The sequence below is a fragment of the Pezoporus occidentalis genome, unplaced genomic scaffold, assembly GCF_034315485.1.
Source record: "Pezoporus occidentalis ecotype Australia unplaced genomic scaffold, CSIRO_AGI_Poc_V1 ctg37, whole genome shotgun sequence".
Taxonomy (NCBI): Eukaryota; Metazoa; Chordata; class Aves; order Psittaciformes; family Psittacidae; genus Pezoporus; species Pezoporus occidentalis.
The window spans coordinates 1,761,226-1,775,097 of NW_026915691.1; the positions used below are offsets into that span (position 1 = coordinate 1,761,226).

General features: G+C 45.8%; 1 protein-coding gene and 1 long non-coding RNA gene across 4 annotated transcripts in view; one reads left to right on the forward strand and one right to left on the reverse strand.

Annotated features, from left to right (window-relative positions):
• The window catches only part of TAOK3 (TAO kinase 3), an 87,838-nt gene extending 74,762 nt beyond the window's left edge, over positions 1-13,076 (reverse strand). For all 3 annotated transcript variants that reach the window (XM_062631156.1, XM_062631157.1, XM_062631155.1), the window contains exon 1: positions 12,919-13,076. The gene's annotated coding sequence lies outside the window, so the exon portion shown is untranslated. The remainder of the gene's footprint in view (positions 1-12,918) is intronic.
• On the forward strand, positions 6,281-6,825 carry LOC134170088 (uncharacterized). The gene is made up of 2 exons (XR_009967122.1): positions 6,281-6,486; positions 6,577-6,825. It is a non-coding gene; the product is annotated as an uncharacterized LOC134170088 (long non-coding RNA).
• Positions 13,077-13,872: the final 796 nt, after the last annotated feature.

Below are 13,872 nucleotides of genomic sequence, written 5' to 3' on the forward strand. Positions count from 1 at the left end.
CTCCGTGTTCTGACAGCACACCAAGAGCTGCCAGAGGGTGGAGAGTTCAGGCCAGTGCAGCAAACCTGATCCCAGGAAGAAAAGCTCACCCACTGTGGCAAAAACCAACAGACTTTGTGTGCTGGAGAGCTTAAAATGGAAACATTCTGTATGTGCCTCTTCAGGATGAGCCACCAAACAAAACTGCATCACTGCTACAGCCAGTGACTGGAAAACACGCTGATGGAAACTGATGCTATCTTTTGCCTCTCCCTCCTACCCATGAAAACGTCCTTATGAACACATTGTTGCATGTTTTTGCAAGGGGGGAGAAAAATCACTAAGATGCATTGATCAAAATAGATAATAAATAATCAAAATGGATAAAAAAAAATAATCAAACCCATCCATTTTTTTTTTCCTTTAATTAAGCTCTTGTTTCTCCATCTAGATCCACAGGGTCTCCCCTTTCCTGGAGATCCCTACTCTGCTTATACTCTAAGCTATGGATGTACAGCTGTAAAACATCAACAGCAAACAGATACTTGTGAAATGCATCACACACAGTCCTGCCACTCTGGGGCTCTCAAAAGAGCTCTGTGTGCAATGAATTAAATTGGGGGGAAGAAGTTATCGATGTGTAGTGCATGTTGGTGCGGAAGAGTCTTCAGCACAGTAACCGACAACTCCATTTACCAAATATGCTGATTAAAAAGAAAGGAAAAAGACAAAAAGATTCACATTGACAATGAGAGAGTTGGGAGCTAAAAATAACCAGGCAGCTGCAGTTCCCACCTTATGCAATGAGGCAGAAGTGCTGCTCTGTCCCCCTCCCCAAGCACACGCACACTTCCTTCTTCATTGCAACATCAGAAGCTGCACTTGATGTTAAACAAGCCACAAAGTCCTGCCCAGGATTTAAAGTCACACCCCAGTAATTACATAAAATAAGCTCCTGGTACAAGTGGTTAAGAGGAAAAAAAAAAAAAAGACAATTAATATACTCCACTTCCATTTTGCTTTCATGCCAAAGTGTCCTGACTGCTCATAAAATAGAAAAGCAATTTTCGTTTCTGAGGTCTGCTCCCTCCACCCAGATGTGTCATTAAACCTCACTGCAGAACACCAGCACGTTCATCACACAGGGATCAACCCCCTCTAAACATGCAGCCTTTTAAGGAGAATATTTGAGGTGTATTTGATCTTTGTTTTCAAACGTGAAGCATGAAGGAGGACAGGGATAGTGAGTGAAGGAGAAAAAACACAGGAAACCTAGGAAAATACGGAAGTAAAACTCCCTTGTGCAGATGCCCCACTCAAAAGGTGGTTCTGGACATGAGAGGGATATGTACAAAAGCAGCAAAGACCCTCCAAAGTCTTTGGAAGCTTCCACTAAAAAGGCAGTGTTCTCCTCTGAGCTGCCCTAACAAAGGGCAGCACACACCAATACAGGAATATAACCCCCCCTCCACATCATATACAGCTCCCCCTAAGACAGAATAAATGACACCACAGTTATCCAAGATTTTGTGCTCTACTGATACCCTGGCACAAAAAAGAGCAACTGGAAACCCACTGAGATGGCTCCAGGTCACACAGCTCATGTTAACCCACCTCCAGAGAGAACACAGCCCCATGGGGCCCAGCAGCCTGGGCAGGGTGTGCCACAAACCCAACCAGTAACCAAAACCTTCCTTACTGCATGCAATGGGCACCAGTTAACCACCAACATGCAAAAAAAAACAGGGTTAAATACCCTGGCTTTTAAAAACCAACCCAACCACCACTCTTCCTGCATGTTGTTCCAACCAGGACAGACCCCCTGTGACTGCCATCCACTTCATTAGGTCATCCTGAGCTTTGCACTGCCCTCTCAAGTCAGACCTTAGCTGGAGGTAGGTAGATTCCACCCTCCATCCCCCTTCTACTAATAGTACTAGCAAACACTTGTGGTTCTGCAACATCAGCACTAGGAAGTTCCTCCTGCCAGGCAGCCAAGATGAAGATACCTCTTCACATCCACACTCTCACCAGCTCCCACACAGCTTCCGAGCTGCAGGAGTACGAAGGACAGGGAATTTCATCCAGACACCCAGCTGAGCTTCACAAGTGTTCTTAACTTATGAATGCTGGCACAGATGAAGCTGTCCTTTCTGTTTAAGGCAACCAGGAAGACAGAGATCATGAACATGAAAGTTCTTTGACTTCCTCTCTATGCACCCTTGAGACTTTTACCCACAACTTCACTGAGAGCAGCTGCGAATGTCCTTTGGATGGGGAGGCCCTGCCACCAGAAGCCATCATCATGGTTCCAGTTCCCTGGATGGCTTTGGAAGCTCAGCAGTGCTCGGGAAGGTCTCTGTGGTGCTGTACTGCTCAGCTCAACTAAAGATCTGCCAAGAAGAAAGCAAGCAAACAGAAACTTTCCTCATTTCCATTAACAAAACAGTCCATTTGAAGAAAATTAGCATGCATTGGTGCTTCCCTGTCTAATTGTAGGTTCTTGGTTATACACTGCAAGTAATTCTCACACCTCAAGAATAAATAGGACTTAAGAAATAACTTTTCACCTTCACATGATTCCTGTCATAGGGTGCCATAAGCAGACGTTTTACAACTGCCTATCTGGGTAGGAAATAAACCTTTATGTCTGGCAACACCCATTTGCTTACATGGCATCACCTTCCAGTCAGTATTCTCAGTGCCTATGAGACAAGCATTCTGCTTCGGGTTTTCCCCCCACTTCTTAAAGCAGGGATATTGTTATATGTGGGCTATATAAAACACACTGAACAACTAACACACAGCAAAATACACTGACCTCTCACAAAGTCTTTCCTTGTTTGTATCACATATCCAAACACAGACCCATTTTGAAGTAAAAGCAGGTGCAAAGAATGAAAAGCACCAAACTTGGGTTCCCTAAAACACTGGTCAGAAAATAAGGTAAAACACAGGGAAAGGAGATGTTTTAAGTGTGATTCACATCACCTTGGGCTCCAAACTGCAGGGGAAGACACAAGTGCTGTTAGACCCAACAAGGGCACAGGAAACAGAAAGTGAAACTTGCCGGTTTACTCGCTAACTTAAACTGCACAATGGGTTTTGTGATGGATAGTGCTTTATTTTTGTAAGAAAGACAACTCACAGTGTAACTGAGCGGTGCTGCCCCTACTTCCTCAGCAGGAAGCTTCTGCCTTCCAGCCCCATCCTCATTCCCCATCTGTCCCTACCCCAGACCTCTGCCTTTACCTCTGTAGTTATTCTGCAGCTGGATCGGTATCACACTCTAAAGGTCTGTGCCAACTCAACTAGGTGGGAGGAAGCAGAGGCCAAAGTAACAGCTGGGTTTAAGTTGCCTTAAAATTCCTGTTCATTCACAATTGATTCCATGCTCCCAAACCCCTGATCCCAACCTCCTCAAGCCCTGTGTTTCAACAGGAACCCGAGTTTGTGTTTTTCCTTCAGTCAATACACTTCAGATCTGTCAAGACACAGAAAACAACTTACTGATACAATCATGAAGAGAGGAAACTCCAAAGGCAAATGAAAATGGCTGGATTTAGACCTCAGTTGTCAAGGCTGTATCTTGACTTTCAAGTACGAGTGTGGCACTGCTGAGTTTTGAGAGTCATTAAAGTGTAATAAGGTACCACTGCTAATGACAAGGTTTAGTTTTAGAAAACCCTGATACCCAGACCATGTCTTTCCTAAAACAGGTTTTTTCTCCTTTTCTTGCCTAACTGCTGGCCAGAAGATCAAATTCTAACAGGTACTTTAGAAACACACAGTCAAAGGAGGTTTTAACAACTGTGACATGAGCATTCACAGAGAAGTTTCACAGCTTCTCAAAAGACAACCAGAGCTTGAACATCGCCAAACCTTAAGAGGCTTTTAACATTTGGTTTACACCTTTTCATACACTTTTAGTGACATGGTTTTGTGGTGGATTTGGACTCCTGGGGTAAAGGTTGGACTTGATGATCTTAAAGGTCTTTTCCAATGTGGTTGATTCTAATACTGTGCTCTAAAATGTCTCTTGCCTACTATATTTTAACGTTTAGTTCAATTTACAAAGTGCAAACAGGGCAGATTAAAAGAGCCAGGCAGATACACAGGGAAATTTCAGCTGAATATATAGTTATTCTTTTGGCAAGAAAGTGCTAAGGGCTCACCAGTGGCAGAATAAGTAATCATCATGCTGCTAAACTGCCAAAATCCACTCAGTCTGCAGCATGACCTGCATGCAAACCCAGCCATGAAGCAGAAATGAAATGCTCAAGGCAGACTCCAACAATGAATGCAGATGCTCCAGTTCTGCTCCAGAGCACTCTGCTCCAGTACTGCAGCAGCCTGTATCTACCCAGGGTAATAGCAGGTGAAGCCAGGAACAGCTCCCATCATAGCTGAAGCTATTAAAGCTCCTTAATGAATGGTCTAACAATAACCCAGGCACAACCAGTTCTCTCATTGCGAGGGCCTTAACCATAATAAGCCCCTTGAACATTCCTATAGTGTTTCCCAAAGATCTCGCAGCATGAGGCTACTAACTGTGCTCTCAGAGCACTGTGAGGCAGGGATTATTCAACCTTTTTTTTTTCTCCTTTCATTTAAATACAGATAAAAAACTGAGGCAAAAGCTAGCAAACGACTTCCCTGTGGATACCCAGCTGACTAGTGCCATGCAGAATCCAGATCTTCCAGATTCCAGCCCTGTCATCAGCCAAAAGGCCATCATTATGAAGAAAGAAATTAGTCTGGTCTTATAAATAACATTTGAATATAAGCCTGCCTAAAATATTTGCAAGGAGCTGACCTTAAAACACCCGCAGAGCTGCACTGGTAGCCTGGGGCTCCAGTCACCAGCTTACTAGTCGGGGTTCTTGTCCCTGTGTCTCTCTGGATGTCTCCAGAGCCTGAATCCGATCCAAACTGTGCAATAGATCAGACCACAACCTCATCTGACCACCACTGGCTGGTTTGGGCTCAGCACATCAAGAAATAGGAAGACTGCTCAAAAATACAAACAATGCTGTTCTAAAATACTCAGGTAGCAGGAAAAAGAACCAAGCCTTAGTCAGCAACTTGCTGCTACTTTATTCTGAGGCACTAAATGATCATAGTCAGCCCGGCAGAAACCTCACTGTAACATGCAGCTGGAAGCATGAAACACAGAAAAGAGCCCCAACAGACCTCGATTTTGGAGCATTTTAGTCAGCCTTTATGATCTGAACTGCTGCTATTGGCTATCACACATTTACTTGCAATTTCTCCTGCTCTCGAATGCACGAGTTCAATGTATTTTGACTTATTTCATACAGTGCTAAAAAGAAGCAGGTTCTTTTCTGCATTACAGCTTCCAACACCTGCAGCAGGGTTAATTCCTGGACTGCATTTCCTGCAGCAAAATACTAAGCCCAATACTGATTTTGTAACCAAAAAAGCCTCTCCTGTGCTTCTGCAAGAGTCTAACTTCATTTGAAATTACATATTCCTGGCAAGGCAACCCCCTAAAATACAACACAGAAAATTGCAAAAGCAGAGTAAAAGTGAACAAAGATTTTGTGAGGTTAAAAAAGTAATGCCAGTAGTTATTTATTCTGGTTTTAGATACCTGCATTACTACCTCCCACCTTCCTGGGCCATTATCAAACTGCTGAAACACACAACCTATTACAACTGTAACAGGATCTTTTAGTCTCTGGGAAGAGCTGGAAATGGAAAGCTTGTTATCTTCCAAGGGGATCCTCCACAGAGAAAAGACACCACACAGAAATGCACACAAGAAATTGAGAAACAGCTACCTGAATGGAACAAGGAGCTGGAATGTTTCTTTTATTTCTGTTCCTCAGTGGAGCAGCAAAATGTGATTCGAGGTTTTTTTATGGGTACATAAAACCCACCTGATTTTGGCTGTCTGCTTCCCAAATGACCCAAAACTCCTGGGTATGAAAACATGAGGCTCTCCCACTTCAGGATCAGGCCTTTTCATGCAGAAGCAGCAGAGTGAAAAACTCAGTGCGCTCTCCCCAGGATGCCAAAACTGGTTCCATTAGTATGCAGTAAAGCACCGCCTGACTGGGGCAAAGCGGATGAGACCTGTTAACAGAGACTGTTTCCATCCCAGCTCACATTTAGGGCTCCATTATCTTATCTGCTCTGCCACTCGCATACTTGCCAGATAAGAAATGTCGTGTGTCTCCCCCCCCCCCCCTTTTGAAAGAAGCTTGGTGTTAAAACTGACAAGACAAACAACGTTCAGATTAAAAATAAGTTAAATAGTTAAATTCATTCAAGACTAAGACATTCTGCAAGTGGAAAGGGAGGATTTTCTTGATTTCAGTTCATTTGCATGCTTTAGGACAACGATCAGGTCATCTGAAGTTGAGAAACTGCTCAAGAGTTGGGAGGAGAGAAAAAATAGCCTGTTTTCCTTTTCCAATCTATGACTAAGAATGAGGCAAGCGAAGGGAGGATCTAAGATCCTGAAGGCGATGGCAACAAGAGGTCATTAGTTAATTCCCTCAGCAATAGATACTACTTCCTTTTATTAAAGAACAGCACATTTTTACGCTGTCACATACTTTTTTCCTTAAGGATACAGCATAACCTTTACCTGAACCAGTCAAAAGAAGCATCAAGAAACACACCAGAAGCCCTGAACTGAAAGGCACATTGTCACAAACCAAGAATAAGACTCACCTGATTGTTATGCAAAAACCTGAAAGTTAAGAGAGGACTTCCATACTTTCTTACCACCAAAAAGTACCACCAAATTTGGCATAAATCTGTTTTAACCAGGGCTTTACTGTTCACAAATAAACTGCAGTCAAGTTTTTACTAGAAGAGACAAACCCCATTCTAAGTTTCAAATGAAGGTTCCTGTTGTTGCTTAAATCCTTTTTGATAAAGCTTACTCAATGCACCCTTATGAACAACTGTTTATTATCTATATTACTACAGCACCCGTGAGCTGCAGTAAGACCTACAAAGCCACAGCAGCAGTGATGCCTGCTCTGAAGAGATTATCATCATCTAAAAGATGAATAGTTAAGAAACACAGGAGAGCACAAGGAAATAGGTACTTATGCTCTCTGTACCTGCACTTTACTGCTTTCCCTTGTGCTCTGGAAGGATCAAGGTGTTTTCTTCCTCCACCTGCCTCACCACAAAAACCCCTCCAGAAGTCCTGTAAAGACAAAAAAACCCATCTAGATGTTTAATGAAACACCCAATGAGTTCTCATACTCACTCCAGTGCAACGGGCACATCCACAACTTTTGGAAGAGCCCCAATTTAATTCACTTAAAGGAATTCTTTGCAGATTTACCACTAGCACACAGGAGCACATCCACCACACAGCAGCAGCCAGAGCTGTTTACAAAGCTTTCTGCTCAGTGTTAGACTGAAAATCCAAACTCTTTTTGCTGGGTAATAAATCAGTGCTCTGCATTTAACAATTTTCAGCAGCACCATATGCTATGTGGTCCCATATGTTCCATTACAGGGAAGAAAAACATCATCTCAACATGAATCATCAGTGACTATATTCTGTAAATCTGGCTTAAACTCTCACAGCGTTCAGAGGCAACCCCAAATAAATCTGCTCAATTTTCGGCCAGATTCTGTGTACCAGAATTGCAGATCATTTAGTTAAAATTAAGGGGGGAGAAGAGCTTTAATGTAGGAGTAAGCACACTATTTGCATCTCTGCAGAAGCAGCCTCACCAAGCACAAAATTTGGCACTCATTTATCAATTCCAATCTAATAATGACATCCTGCTCATAAAATGATAATATCTGGTAGTCATAACACCTTTCATCTAAACTGCTTAATGTCTGTGAAAATATGTACACTACTTACAAGATTCATTCCTCCCAGTGCTGCAAAGCAGCTACTCTGGAACGTGGCATTTGCCACGTTCTGCATCACAGCCATTCTGGAGAGGAGTTTGTAAGAAAAGTATAAACCCCAAACAAAGCCAAAACAAACCCATGTTTGCATGTCAGGCTATAGGGAAACACAGCAGACAGTGGATAGCTTCCTACAGAGAAGTTTATGCAGGACTTCGGGGGTAACAACTCCACTCTTAAAGCAACAAACAGCTTACTCTCTCTTCCCAAAGCCACTGCTGCTTGTGTTGAATCAAAGTCACAAAGGCCTGAAGTCACGGCACGCCAAGGTCACCAAGGGCCCTTCTTCTGAGGAATAACTTGGTCTCTTGGGCAACCCAGCATCAGAATTAACAGAGTGACAGCAAAAAGGGGGTGCAGATGGGGGGGGGTCACTAGTTGCAAACTTTAAATGCAACCTGATGAAGATATGTTCAGCTGAATGAGTTATGTTCTCGAGATTTGCCCCATTAACCCCCACTATCCAACCATGCCCAATTATATTAATATGCAGAAAGACAGACTGAAATTAAGCTTAATTTCAAACTTAATGTCCTTACTTGAAAGCCTTTTGTAGCTCAGGAGGAAGACATGCAACTGCACGTTCCCACTTCACTATTGGCTTCATTAACTTCGAAAGAAACCAGAGTCCATTTCGACCTAATATTCAAGGTGGGGGAAAAAACAGTAATTACATCCACATCAAGCTATTACCTGTTCAAGGGCATAAGTGCTTCATTAACAGCTCAGACAAACTTGTTTTGTAAGCTGCCTAGATTAAATATGAAATTTCCCTGCCCTTACAAATTAAATTAACAATTTTTGACACAAAGGGAAAGTCCAGTAAGAACAACACAAACACAAGGCTGAGGATATAAACAAGCCAACTTCCAGACTGCCCAAATCCAATGCATTCCTTGCCATCCTCAGTAAGAATGAGCTTACTCAACCCACCCAGCCCACCTCATTTCAATAACTTCTTTGCATTCACTTCTTTTAAAAAAAAACCAACAAATACTAGCTGTACTCCAGGCTACTGCTATCTGAGAGCAAAACCTATGGACCTTTATAAACACAGAATCATAGAATGGTTTGGGCTGGAAAGGACCTTAAGCTCATCCAGTTCCAACCCCCTGCCATGGGCAGCAACACCTTCCACTGGAACAGCTTGCTCCAAGCCCCTGTGTCCACCCTGGCCTTGAACACTGCCAGGGATGGGGCAGCCACAGCTTCTCTGGGCACCCTGTGCCAGCGCCTCAGCACCCTCACAGGGAAGAGCTTCTGCCTTATATCTAACCTGAACTTCCCCTTTCCAAGTTCAAACCCATCACCCCTTCTCCTATCACTGCAGTCCCTGATGAAGAGCCCCTCCCCAGCATCGTTGTAGCACCCTTCAGACACTGGAAGCTGCTCTGAGGTCTCCACACAGCTTCTCTTCTCCAGGCTGAACAGCCCCAGCTTTCTTAGCCTGCAAACATAAAAATTTCACATTTCCAATGGGAAGTAAAAATAAAATACTGATGTAATAGCTCTACAGAATAAGGACAAGATGGCATGTTAGAAGCATTGCTCTTTAATGCTGCTAAGCGGAGCTTTACAAAGAGTCAACAGAAGCTGCCACAGTATCACAACTAAGTAGGAGGGCAGTGGGATTTCCAGCATCCTTCAGGAGCTGGATGACCACACCCAATTAATTTACTTTAATTTCTATTTCAACTTTCCTGCTCATTAATCAGGAGCTGAGGTTCGCACAGATCACAGCTCCTGGTGTGCAATACCCATGATGATTTTATGTAGTGTGCGCTGTACGATCACACTGCATGTGCTGCAAACGCACGCAGCAGACCCAAGTGAAACACCAGAATGTGTCCTACCTATGGAAAAATAGGAAGAGATATTTCCTCTTTCATACCCAGAGTATCCATGGAACCCCAGTTTTATCAGATCAATACTTTCTACAGTATGTTTCACTCAATAAAGTCAAACAAACCTACCCAGTGACTTCAGAGCGCGATAACAGGACAGCGTCAGGAAAACTCCCTGAGCTGCCCTGCAAAGAACTCCTGAACAAGCAGCTGAAACGCACTTGCTCAATGTTCATGACACAGCACTAAGCCAGAGGCAATCAAATCGGGCTGGTTCAATCAATGATCTTCAAATAAGGAAGTAGTTTGAAAATCGTAAGCTTAAAGCACTCTTTTAGGCTTACTTTTTCTGTTTCTTCCCCCCTCTGCTGTGTGAAAGCACATCTGTTAAAAAAGCTGAGCATGTGCTGAAGTACAATTCCATAAAAATCTACTACTTGAATAGCTGGGATATCAAAATTGTACTTTTATTCAAACACAGTTTGCTGTAAATGCTGTGCCTGAACCACAGCGTGGTTCTGCTGAAAGAATCTGAATTCTTTTAGAGGAAAAGGTTGTTTAGCTATTTAAAAACATCAACCTTAGACACTAAGTTTTCTTCCCTGTACAATCAACAAATAAATAAAATGGAAAAGCGTTTCATGAACATCTCCTCGGCTGTCATTCCTCAGGGCCTGAATGCTGCAGCATTTCATGAGGCTACAGAATAACTGGAGCAAAAGACTGTAAATGGAGCAAACAACTAACCTGTGCTCCTGGTCCCAAGTCACTGCCCCTGCCCCTTGTGCAGCACACACTGCTGCCCCTCTCCTTCCCACCTCAGGGGTTCCTCAGCAGCCTCTATCAGCCCAGCAAACTCCAGCCCAGCTCCATACCAAGGTTTTCTCCCACAGGCAAGGCAGCTAATTCAAGTCAGAAGAGACAGAGCCCACTTCTGTTGAACGACCACCCCATCCTGCAACACACATTGAATAGCAAAAACCTCTTGACACAAGGTCCATGTTGAGAATGCACATGAGGAGAAATAGCTCATTTTGAAAAGTGTGGACTCACAAGGATCCTTTTTAATCCTGATGAGGAATGCAACAAAGCAAAAGTACCTACAGAGAATCACTGTAAAGAATACACATATAGAAGAATTCATTTGCAATCTGAAAACCCTCCCACTGGGAAGATGGAAACAGCCTACCTCAAGTTTTCCTCGAATCAGATGCCAGAGGAAGTTATACACAAGAAAACTTGATTTGACAAACTACAAACCACACATTAATGCAGATATTAACAGTTTGCAGCCTCACCGTGAGTGCAGAAAAGGTATCTGTCAGAACTTCAATGTTAAAGAAGAGTTTGTGAACAGGTATTTAGATTGAAAGCACTCTCTATATTGTTACATTATGCCCTGGGAGCTCAGAATTAGCTAGCTACCAGAAACAACACAGTTTTAAAGACATAAACAGAGATGAACAAGCGTGGTGTATTACTTCACAAGCAACTCATTATCAGTGTAGCAATACCGACATGTGTGCACTAATAAATCTAGTACAAGATACATTAAACTAATGACCACTAGCAAAATAAGCTACATGACACTGCAGCATTTTAAACACTTGCTGAAGATACATAAACAGACCTTGGAGCCTGGAGCCCGCTCACCCTCACCCAAACAGGAGCACCATAAACTGCAGCCCTAGAATCATAGAACGGTTTGGGCTGGAAAGGACCTTAAGATCATCCAGTTCCAGCCCCATTGCCATGGGCAGGGACACCTCACACTAAACCATGGCACCCAAGGCTCTGTCCAACCTGGCCTTGAACACTGCCAGGGATGGAGCATTCACAACCTCCCTGGGCAACCCATTCCAGTGCCTCACCACCCTGACAGGAAAGAATTTCCTCCTTATATCCAATCTAACAGCAGGATCCATACCTGCCAGCATTTATAATGGAAACGACAGTGGCAGAATCGAACAGCCCTGCTGCGCTCTTACCCAGCTCACTTTTAATGAGGCTGCGTGATTAAAACAGCTTCCACAGGAGAGGTGGGGAGCGTCCCACATCCATCCACAGCCCGCAGCTTCTGCTTTAGATCACTGTACGGCGGCGAGGGGGGGGACACGGTTCGAAAGCCTCTCGGCCACAAAGTGGAACTGAGCACATCTCTCCTATGGGTGAAGCCCTGCGAGGAGGCCACTCCAAGCACCTCCTGTGCGGCTGTTTGTAAGCAAACATGGCAGCTGGCGCTGGATGTGTGCTGAGCTGAGCACTCGCACACCTATGAGCTCAGGGTTCAAGCGCTGGAGCCCGGCCCAAGGGAGGCCGCTGGGTACGGACAGCAAACCCCACAGCGAGCTGCTCTGCTCGGGCTGAGGAAGAGACCAGGGAGAACCTGAAAGCTACTGCTCAGGGGTACTACATTTGAGCAGTATCAGCTATAGGATTCGGGAGTTAATTCTGCTTATGTTCATGCGGGAAGACACAAATATATATATATATATATATATATGAAACGAATACTTAGGGCTTAGTACTTGCCTAGTGTCCTCCTCCTTTCTCCTTCCCACACAAACTCGAGTACTACTAGATGACATTCAGCACCCCCAGTAAATCACTTCTCGATGTCATTAAAAGGACAGGCACATCTGCCAGCACCAGACCTACGCAGTTACTTCCAACTCAGCCTCAAGAAAGCTGACAGCAACCGAGCTCCCCTGCGCGCTGGAGTTTCACTAGGCCGATACCGGCGCCGTTCAAACGCCTCGCTCGCGAACGCACCCGAGGGATAACCCCAACGAACAAACGCCGTTTATCCGAGCTGGGGCAGCGTCCCCGGTTTGCAGCTGAAGGAAACGCTTTCCTCCTCCCCTCTCTCCACGTCTACCCTCTGCTGTCCGGTACCTCCAACTTCCCACAGCGCGCTCAGCCAACCCGGGACAGCACCGCACGGAGCCGCTCCTCCTGCAGCCACCACCGCTGCCCCCCATGCCCAGCCTGCAGCCCCGGGGGACCCCCAACCGCAGGCACACCCCTGAGGGAGCTGCGCCGGGAGGCACCGCCGGACACCACCCCCCCACGGCCCGGCAGCAGCAAAGTGGTTCTTTAGCCCCAAAAACCACTGCCCCCCCTCACCCTCCCTCCCCGGTGGGACCCGCCTGTCAGCCGGTTCCTCCGCGCTGCCTCTCACCTGGAGCCGGCCAGCGGCAGCGGACACGTCCGGAGAGAGGCGTGAGGAGAGCAGAAGGGGAGGTGAGGGGAACGGAACGGAGCCGTGCCCGTCCCGCCGCTTCCTGCCACGGCCCCGCCGCCGCCTGAGGTGCGGCTCCCCCTGCCAGGCGCGCCCAAGCACTCGGCGATCGGCTCCACGGCCTGCCCGCCGCGGGCGGGAGGGAGCAGCCGTCGGCGCTCGGCTACGCAGGGGAGGCGGCGGAGCGGCACCGCCGCATCGATGAGGTATCGGCACTCGACCCAGCCGCCTGCGCACGCTCCGCTTGCCAAGGGCTGGCCGTTAACGGCCGCGCTGGGGCAGCCCTTCAGAAGAGTCCTGTGAGGGCCTGCGGCGGGCGGTGTCCGGGTCCGTAACGGGGCCGGTTTGTGTGTGTGGGGGGTGGTGTCGGGGCCCACAGCGCGCTCAGGTGTGTGAGAGGCCTCTGGCAGCATCAGGTGTGTGAGGAGTGGTGTTGGGCGCAGTGAAAAGGCCGCTCATGAGGCTTTAAATGCTTGCTAAGAGGGTCAGGGCAGCTGCGGCAGTGCCGGTGGGTGCTGTGGCGGGTCACGGCAGGAGGAGACTCCTCGTAACAAAAAACCCACCCAAAAAGCTCTGGTCTGACTTAGTGGTGATGCCTTACGGAGGAAAAGCCTCAAAGGGGAAGAAGGAGCATTAGCAGTGGTTAAGAGGTCTGGTTTTAGCTCAGAGAAGAGATAGGGTAAGGTGGTTTAATGCTATTTCTGCCACACTGTGTTCCTCTACAGCCTCTGAATCTAGAAGCAAACAGTTTTTTATAGCTGTTAGAGACTCAACAGTGGCCTATTCCCTTTTAGTTCTTTTTTAATTGCTTGCCTTTTCTTGTTAAAGAAAACTGAAGAAGCAGATCTTTATCTTCCATCAGCACCTCATGCAACCTCACTCTACTAACTTGTT